Here is a 9,614-nt window from a genome sequence, read left to right as displayed (position 1 = left end):
GAAATCCTATCCCAATGAAACACAACTTGTACAATGGTAAGTGTTTAAATGCCCGGGGGGGGGGGGGGGGGGGGGGGGGGGGGGGGGGGGGGGGGGGGGGGGGGGGGGGGGAGATATCAATAATAAATAAACTTTTAAAAATAGGCTTTTTAATCAATGGATTGCTTTTTGTTTGCTTGAACTATTCTGAAATTGGAGTAGATTTTCCAAATTGGATTTTAGAAGAAGATTTGCATGAATGCTACAATGCCAGCCAAGAGTGTACTTTTGTGGTACTGTTGGCAAATTTAGTTCAATAGACAGTGGCACAAAATACCAGTGGTTAGAGAGCATTTAAGTTGCCGAATACATTTGAAACTAATTCCCTCTTTTTAAAAAAAAAAATAACCAGGCATACATGTTACAAAAAATGTTCATTAAATGTTTGTCAATTTAAAAAAAATAAAAAAATGAATGCTATAGGTTTTTTAATGTTCCAATTCAAGCTTTGGAATGTGACCTTCACAAGTAGGATCTTCAATCATTGCAGGTTTGGTCTTTGTGAATAATGCTAGAGGGTCAGTTTTTGAGGTTCATTTCTCCTTCATTAGAAATAGTGTTCTTACAATTAAAGCCTAACTAAGTATAATGAGTCTGGTTTGGGAAGGAATGTTATAAAATCACATGAAAGCAATGTGAATAATTCATTAGGTGCTGCCTCTGATAGACAGCTTAAACACTCGCCCTAACCTAGCTTCTAGTTAAAACCAGACTGATTGCAGCAGTTATTTCTTTTTCTCCAGCACACAGTTTGGACATTCTGTAATGAAAAATAGTTAGCAGAAACAGCTGTATATTGTTTAAATTGCATCTCAGGGTGATTATACACTTTTTATTTTAGGTTATTGGTCATAGGTTTCAGGATGAATTTGTATCTAGAACTTTTTAGTTTCTCTTGTTTTCTGAAGAAAACAGATGTGTACTTTTGTTTGCTTAATTGTCAAACCATGCTGCCAAAGTATTTAATACAACAAAAAATATATTTCTAATTGCCAGACCAAAACTGCTGGAGTGCACACTATATTTCCTGAACTGTTCATTTGTAAACTGAACAAAGGCAGACATAACAAATAAATACAACTATGCAAAACCTGTGGTAGCATTTGTGAATATAATGCAGTTTGGGGTGTTTACCTTTGGTTCTCCCACTGTTAAAATTTAACATTTTTCTTTTTAATACAATACTATTGTATCTTTGTAATCAGAGTTTCCCATTTAAACATTTTTGGTATAATTTTAGTACTAGAGTTCTTGTTTTGTACACAATAGACAATCTTATTTGATTTCTGTGAGATTTAAAAAAAAATTATATAAAAGCAGAAGACATTTTATATTGGGAGTTGAATTTGAAACATGATTAATAGTTAGCACTTTGTTTTCCGTGGATACCTTTTTTGCCAGACAATATTGCTTCACATCAATAAAGTATTATGAAGACAAAAGTTTTGCTTTTCACTTAATTGGAAACAGAATTTATTGTTATACATTTTAAAGAAGCTTCCAGGAGGCAATGATGAAATACAATCCTTCTCTCTGATCAACAAAGCAACTACTGCCAGTGTTTACTGTCAAAAATTGTGGAATATGTAACCGCAAACAATTTCAAATGCAAGAGATCCCTGAATGGATAAAAAGATACAAACAATGAATTGATGAAGTTATCAATAGAAAAGCAGGGTAATGAATCTAAAGTACCATGACTCTACTTCCTCGGCTTGCCGTGCCAATGTTGTGGCAGTGACCAAAGGTATGGACCTGCCAGTTGCCTCGAGTGGTAGTTAGTTGTGTTTCCTAGCTCAGCTCATTTGTCTATGTGCTAGAGTCGTGCCTTCAAGATGGCTGAGGTGGAGAATATATGTAAATGTGATGCACAAAGTTTTGTAATTTTTTAGGCCTGCTGTGTTTTTTTTTATAAATGTTTTTATTCAGTTTTCGTATTTTATATTGAACAAATTACAAATTGTTAGGAGAGAGAAACAAAAAAAAAAAAATAACAAACAAAAACAAACACGCAAAAAATTAACATACATATTTACAGGTAAGCATCTTCGTAGTAGTAACTGCGCCCCCCCCCCCCCCCCCCCCCCCCCCCTCAACATGTTTATTTAGCTTGGTTTTGGGCCTTAGCTAGCCATCGAACCCCCGTAACGAACCTGTAGCCCCCCCCCCTCCCGCTACCTTCCCCCGACTATTCTTCCTCTTGTACATTGGCCACAAATAGGTCCCGGAACAGTTGCATGAATGGCTCCCACGTTCTGTGGAAGCCGTCATCCGACCCTCGGATGGCAAATTTGATTTTCTCCATTTGGAGAGATTCCGAGAGGTCGGACAGCCAGTCCGCAGCTCTGGGCGGTGCTGCTGACCGCCAGCCAAACAGGATTCTACGGCGGGCGATCAGGGAGGCAAAGGCAAGGGCATCTGCCCTCCTCCCCAGGAATAGATCTGGCTGTTCTGAAACCCCGAAGACCGCCACTATCGGGCATGGCTCCACCCTCACTCCCACCACTTTGGACATTACCTCGAAGAAGGCTGTCCAGTACTCCACGAGTCTGGGGCAAGACCAGAACATGTGGGCGTGGTTGGCCGGGCCTCTTTGGCACCGCTCACATCTGTCTTCCACCTCCGGGAAGAACCTACTCATACGGGTTCTTGTTAAGTGGGCTCTATGTACCACTTTTAGTTGCGTCAGGCTGAGCCTTGCGCACGTGGAGGTGGAGTTGACCCTATGCAGTGCTTCGCTCCAGAGTCCCCACCCGATCTCCATCCCCAGGTCGTCCTCCCATTTCCTCCTTGTTGCGTCCAGTACGGTGTCGTCCCTATCTACCAGTCGGTCATACATGTCACTACAGTTCCCTTTCTCTAGGATACTTGCGTCAGTAGGTCTTCCAGTAGTGTCTGTCGTGGCGGTTGTGGGTACGTCCTTGTCTCCTTTCGTAGGAAGTTTTTGAGCTGCAGGTACCGTAGCTCGTTCCCCCCAGCTAGCTGAAATTTCTCTGTCAGTTCGTCCAGTGTTGCGATCCTGTCGTCCGTGTATAGGTCCCTGACTGTCAGTGTCCCCCCGTCCTGAGGCCTGCTGTGTTAACCAAAACATCAGCGTTAGAAATTCAGCGACCAATAAATATAGTTTTCTGCTCCAAAGATTGATTTAATCTGAGTTTTGCTGAAGAAAATAGCAGTATGAAATAGCTACTTTCAACTGTTGCTTCAGTGTTTTGAGATACTTTACTCATCTGAGGTAGACTGGGTGCTTTTCAGGGCCAAAAGTGACGACCTTAGCCCCATTCATGATTTGGCGCAATCTACAGTGTGAGATGATCTGTGCAGGGAACCTTTTGCCTTTGATGTGTCCTATTTCAGCATCAATTTTGCAAGATGAGCAAAATTTGCGCAACAGGTGAAACTAGCTGTTTTTCACACTGCTATGTAGTAGCAACACTAGTGGTATTTGCCACTATGGGGATGTTACTACCAAGCCAAAAAGACATTCTGTCTATCTCACACACATTCATTTTATGCCAGTGTGATGCTAGGTACGTGGGGGTGACACAGTGGTTAGCACTACTGCCTCACAGCTCCTGGGACCTGGATTCCCTTGGGTGACTCTGGAGTTTGCACTTGCTACCTTTGTCTGTGTGGGTTTCCTCCATGGGCTCCAAAGATGTGTAGGTTAGGTGGGTTGGTCATACTAAATTGTTCCTTGGTGTTCAAAACGTTAATGGGGTACGGGAATAGGGTGGAGCTGTGGGCTTATGTAGGGTGCTCTTTCCAAGGGCTGGTGCAGACTTGTTGGGCCAAATGGTCTCCTTGTGCACTGTAGGGCTTCGATAATTCTACAATAGGCTGTACATTTCAAAGATTGCAGATTTTATCAAACTGAATGTTCCTCCTTGTTGTCCACAATGGGCAAGGTACAACAGTCAGTCTGTGTTTGCAAAACTCAAAATACCGTGTCCAACATTGGATGTGACACCGTGACTGAACACGTGCTAATTAATCCTCAGAAAAGAATTATGTTGACAACCGATTAAGATTCATGTTTCGTATGTGGCACGTTTGTGGGTTCTGGAAGCTACATTTATTAATGTACTGGGTCCTGTTCTTTGCAGACAGAAAGAAGATGTACACACATTGCACCCTTTTCAGATACACAATATAGGTGACAGCAGTTCGCTGGTTCATTCGTTCGGGCAATGCCTTGGACAAATCAAAGCCAAACTACCTGGTTTAAGTTTCAAACAATGCTTGGCATTCACTGTCTGTCACCATAAATTGGTGTATTTTTCCTATCCAGCTGTATCAACTGGGCTTGTGAAAGTAATCAGAGTGGAACCCTAGCTCAAAGTGCATAGGCTGGATTCTCCATCAGCCAACGCTGTGAGTGGGAAACGCCATCGGGCAGAGAAATCGAAGCTGGCATTGGCAGTCCAATTAATGCCATACTCCGGTGCCTTGACAGTGGTGTGAATGCATTCTATGCCACATGTACAGTAAATGGCATTGGTAAAACATAACTCACGTGTCCTGGTAAGCCTTCAAAGGTATTCCATCTCCGGGGGGGGGTGGGGGAAGAGAATTACTAATGGCGCAGTTCACTTCTGCTTTCAAAAATTGGGAAACAGGCTTGCTGGCTGCTGAGGGAGAAAGCAGAGTAGGCCATATTCCCAGACGCACGACTGTGGGCTGCTGGTCCTGCCACTGGCTGGCTGGTGTGTGTGTGTGTGTGTCTGGGGCGAGGGGGGGGGGGAGAGAAAGACAGTGGTGTCCAGGCACAGACCGCCATTGCTGACCCTGCAAGGTAGCCACCTTGCTGCGCACCCCACTGCCCACCACGGCCCGTGGTTCTATAGAGCGACACCGGCCATGGGTGCACCCACCCAACACTGACCCCCCTCTCCCCTTCACTCAACCGGGTGCCACCCGCTGGTGGAGCATCACGTGGCTCGCCAAGGGCAATGCCCAAGGTAGCCCCACAGAGAGTACTGGAAAGGGGCTGCAGAGCATATCACAGGCATGGGTAGTGCCAGCCACTGCTAACTTTGCCAGACACTAACTGGGCCAGGAGTGTGGTAAGGAGGGTGGAGTGCCAGGAGGAATGGGGTGGTGGAGGGGGTGGATTATGGGGGGGGGGGGGGGGGGGGGGGGCAGGGGCTGCATTACAGGATGGGGCAGCCTGTTAAACCTAGTTTTGCCTTTCACAGGCTGCGGAGGATTTGGGAAGGCAGTACCGGCAGCGCCTGACATTCGAGGACCTGCCAGACCGAGCATGCTGTCAAAGGGGAATCCATACACCATATCTGCTGCACCATGGCGCCACCTGGCACCATGGGGATACAGGGGAGGATACACGTTCCTGGTGGCTGTCCAGGTGACGGTTGCCCTGAATCTTTTTGCCATGGGGTCCTTCCAGGCGCTGAGTGGAGACCTGACTGGGATCTCACAGACATCTTGTGCACATGTGCATCATGGAGGTCCTATATGCCCGATCGGCACAATATATCAGCTTCAATGTGGACCTAACACACCAGGATGCCTCCAGTATAGTGCTAGGAGGGTCTCCCACATTGTAATGGCCAACTGCATCCTCCACAACGTTACACAGTAGAAGGCCGATATTCTGGAGGAGGGGAATGAATGCCAGACCTCGCCCGACAAGAGGAGGGCCAGGATGGCAGGGCATTGGGCCCGGGCATGCACATGAGGCTGCACAATGTGCGTACCAGTGCCAGCCCACAAGGGGCACTTTAATACTCTCCAGGTTCACGGAAAAGGGAGCCTGGTCTATGGCAGCATGAACATCCCGTCCCACCCCCACATGTAACTCCCCCTCCCCCACTCCACTACCTGCTGTCCACCCTTCCCCATGGCCACCTTCCCTGCACCAACCGCCCCCGGGTCCGAACGTTCCATCTAAGTGGATCCCCAGGCGGTACATCAGAGGTGGATGTGGCCTGCTGCAATACCCGCCCTGGGTCCCCTTTGATGGCCATCCTGTGCAGCGGCTGGGCCTTTATGGACCCAGCAATCCCACGGGCATCTCGGGTGGTATGGTGCCACCCTGTTCTTCCTGCTGTCCATCAGATGCTCCAGGGAAGGAGGGAGGGGGGGGGGGACTGTGGACCAAGGCTCTGTGGTGTTCCAGCACCTCCACTGCGGGTGTCACCGGCAAGGGCCCCATCACCTCTTCCTCACTCAGTGTTTACGCTGGCCCCCGGGCTACTACTTGGGACAGGGTGCAGCTGGAGCATGCTCCGGGGGGGCTCCCCTGCCACATGGCACAGCCAGTCCTGGAGGCCCGCTGTCATCTCGACCCGGGTATCCTTGCTCATGGCCATGGAGCACAGGGACTAGGCCACCTCCCTCTGGGACTGTGCTATCTTCCTCTGTGACTGGATCAGGTTAGTCCGCGCAGCTTCATGACCCGTTGTTACTGAGCCATGCTCTGGAGCATTGCCTCAATGTCCACAAGGCTCTGGTACATAGCTCCTGTGACAGGGAAGCCCTGTCCCCTGCCACCGCCCACAAAGAGACTCCGCCCATGCCTCAGACATCCTGACCCATGGCCGATACCTTCGCCCCCCAAGGTCTCCACTGCGGAAGCCACGTGGGGTTTAGCCCAGGTGCATGCATGGTCGGTACCACCTCCTGTCTGCGGTTGAACTCTGGACTCTTCCAACTGAGTTCCCCCACCTCTCCACAGCATCAAGCAGGGTCTCGACTCTGCATCTGCAAACCGGGGTGCCACTCTTTGGGCTGCCATCTTGTTGGCTGGGATAAGTGTGTGTGGGGAGTGGAGTGCCAATCTTGACCCCTTTGAATGGACACTTTATCATTGGAATTGCTCTAGTTTCGCATGGTACCATTAATGGATCCTGATTTGCCCCAGGATTGTCGTCACTTCCATGGTCTTAGAACTGAGAATCCAGCCCTATAACTTTAACTTTGTTTGGAAAATGTGGAGGAACAGAGTCACAGGACTGCTCCTACGTTTTAACAACAAGAAAAAAAAACATTTATTAAACAATACTCCTTTACTCCCCCTTATCTGAACAAACACACAGTTTTTAAACTTAACATAGATTACAATGTACATCTTAAGCCACAATGGTCTCATTAACACAAAGTTCCTTTTGGCACATAAGATTGACCGTGGGCAAATACACAAACCCTGCTCTGAATCCAAGTGAATGTCGGTGGATTTTTCTTCAGGGTCCTGCCAGATAATCAGCACATGAGAGGTTCCAAACTACACTCTCAAAAACACACTTTAAAATCTTCTTTCATGATGATGCTTTCCATTGGTTGTTTGAATTCTGAAATCCAGTCTAGGTTTTCCAAATGACTTTTAAACAAAGCTTCCACTCCACTTTTACAGCGGATCCAGTATCCAGGTTTTGCATTGCCCCCCTTTAGGACTCTTCTGTCTTGACTGCTGTGCAAAGGATTCACAATTGCTGTAGCTCTCGATTCCCACATTATTAAAATGTCATCAAACTTTTGATTTACCTCTGACTTCTGCTTTCCCACTTTATATCTGGTCACTACAATTGTCTCTTTAACTCAGAACACTGTGGTTACTCTTCCTTGAAATCTTCTGAGCAATATCTTGGTCTCTGTTCTGTTACCTTTCATCGTCTGAAGACATTCTTTCTGTCCCAATTCCCTGGTTACCTGGACTATAACTGGTTATTTGGGAAGACTGCCCCTTTGCCACTCCTGTCCTAAGCAGTCTTCCTCCACAGTTGAGATTTGTTCACTCCCTGGTGTCCTGTTTCAACTGCCAACAAATTTAGCTGAACCTAAAACATAAAAGCGTTTGTACCTTACAAGGCCCTCAGTTGCTAGGCAACACCCACATACTTGTTCTGGCTTATTTACTCTTTAAGCACAATAGAAACATACTGAACCAAGCCCCACACACATAAACACCTTTGTCCCCCGTGAATCTAACTATAGGTTTTACCTTATCTGTCAGAGAAACATTCAATTAAACCCACTTAAAACTGTACCTTACATTGCAGTTTTCCTTTTCCAATATGAATCCCTTAAAACATCTTTTGTTTTCCTAACAATTGTCTGTGGCAACCATTCTACCAAGCATTCCGCATTCTCTTTACATATGTGAAATTTTAAAAGTCTAATGATGACCATGAAGCCATTGTCGATTGTCTTAAAACCCCATATGGTTCACTAATGTCTTTTAGGGAAGGAAATCTGCCATCCTTACCTGGTCTGGCCTGACTGGTCTGACTCCAGACTCACAGGAATGTGGTTGACTGTGAAATGCCCTCTGAAATGGGCTAGCAAGCTACTCAGTTGTACTCAGCCACTAGAAAAACACAAAAAAGGAATGAAACCAGGTGGATTAACTGGCATCAACCCAGGAACCGGAAACCACAACGGCAAACCCAGCCTTGACGACCCTGCAAAGTCCCCCTTACTAATATCTGGGGCTTGTGCCAAAGTTGGGAGAGTTGTGTCACAGATTAGTTAAGCAACAACCTGGCATAGTCACACTCAGAGAATCATACCTTACAGACAATGTCCCAGACACCACTATCACCATTCCTGGGTATGTCCTGTCTTACCGGCAAGGCAGACCCAGCAGCGGTGGCAGCACAGTGGTGTACATTCGGGACGCAGTTGCCCGGGGTGTGCTCAACGTCGCCTCTGAACACCATGGCGTTCATGACAATGTCAGTAGAGGTGACCACCACAGCACCCCTGAGAAAACAAACCCTCCATTGTGTTGTGTGGCATTACCACCGTGCTAAATGGGATAGGCTTTGAACAGATCCAGCAACTCAAGACTGGACATCCATGAGGCGTTGTGAGCCATCAGCAGGAGCAGAATTGTACTAAACCACAATCTGCAACCTCATGTGCCGGCATATCCCACACTCCAGCATTACCATCAAGCCAGGTGATCAACCCTGGTTCAGTGAAGGGAATGCCAGGAGCAACACCAAGAATACCTAAATAATAGGTGTCAACCTGGTGAAGCTACAACAAAGGACGACTTGTGTACTCCAAACAGCATAAACAGCAAGTAATAGAGAGCTAAGCGATTCCACAACAAACACATCAGTTTTAAGCTCTGTAGTCTTTCAATGGGCAGCACGGTAGCTTCACAGCGCCAGGGTCCCATGTTCGATTCCCCGCTGGGTCAGTGTCTGTGCGGAGTCTTCACGTTCTCCCCGCGTCTGCGTGGGTTTCCTCCGGGTGCTCCGGTTTCCTCCCACAGTCCAAAGACGTGCAGGTTAGGTGGATTGGCCATGATAAATTGCCCTTAGTGACCAAAAAGGTTAGGAGGGGTTATTGGGTTACAGGGATGGGGTGGAAGTGAGGGTTTAAGTGGGTTGGTGCAGACTCGATGGGCCGAGTGGCCTCCTTCTGCACTGTATGTTCTATGTTCATGTTCACATCCAGCTGTGAATGGTGGTGGACAATTAAACAACTCACTGGAAGAGGAGGCTCCATAAATATCCTCATCCGCAATGATGGAGGAGCCCAGCACATCTGTGCAAAAGACAAGGCATTCGTAACAATCTTTAGCCAAAAGTGCCAAGTGAATGAGA

General features: G+C 47.1%; 1 long non-coding RNA gene across 1 annotated transcript; it reads right to left on the bottom strand.

Moving 5' to 3' along the window:
• Nucleotides 1-7,028: 7,028 nt before the first annotated feature.
• On the bottom strand, nucleotides 7,029-8,578 carry LOC119967622. Its single transcript, XR_005461028.1, has 2 exons — nucleotides 8,264-8,578; nucleotides 7,029-7,835 (listed from the first exon to the last, which is right to left on the bottom strand). It is a non-coding gene; the product is annotated as an uncharacterized LOC119967622 (long non-coding RNA).
• Nucleotides 8,579-9,614: the final 1,036 nt, after the last annotated feature.

This window comes from Scyliorhinus canicula, chromosome 6 (genome assembly GCF_902713615.1).
Source record: "Scyliorhinus canicula chromosome 6, sScyCan1.1, whole genome shotgun sequence".
NCBI classification, from domain to species: domain Eukaryota; kingdom Metazoa; phylum Chordata; class Chondrichthyes; order Carcharhiniformes; family Scyliorhinidae; genus Scyliorhinus; species Scyliorhinus canicula.
The sequence above is the reverse complement of the archived record's forward strand: the minus strand, read 5'-3'. Positions and strand labels throughout refer to the sequence as shown.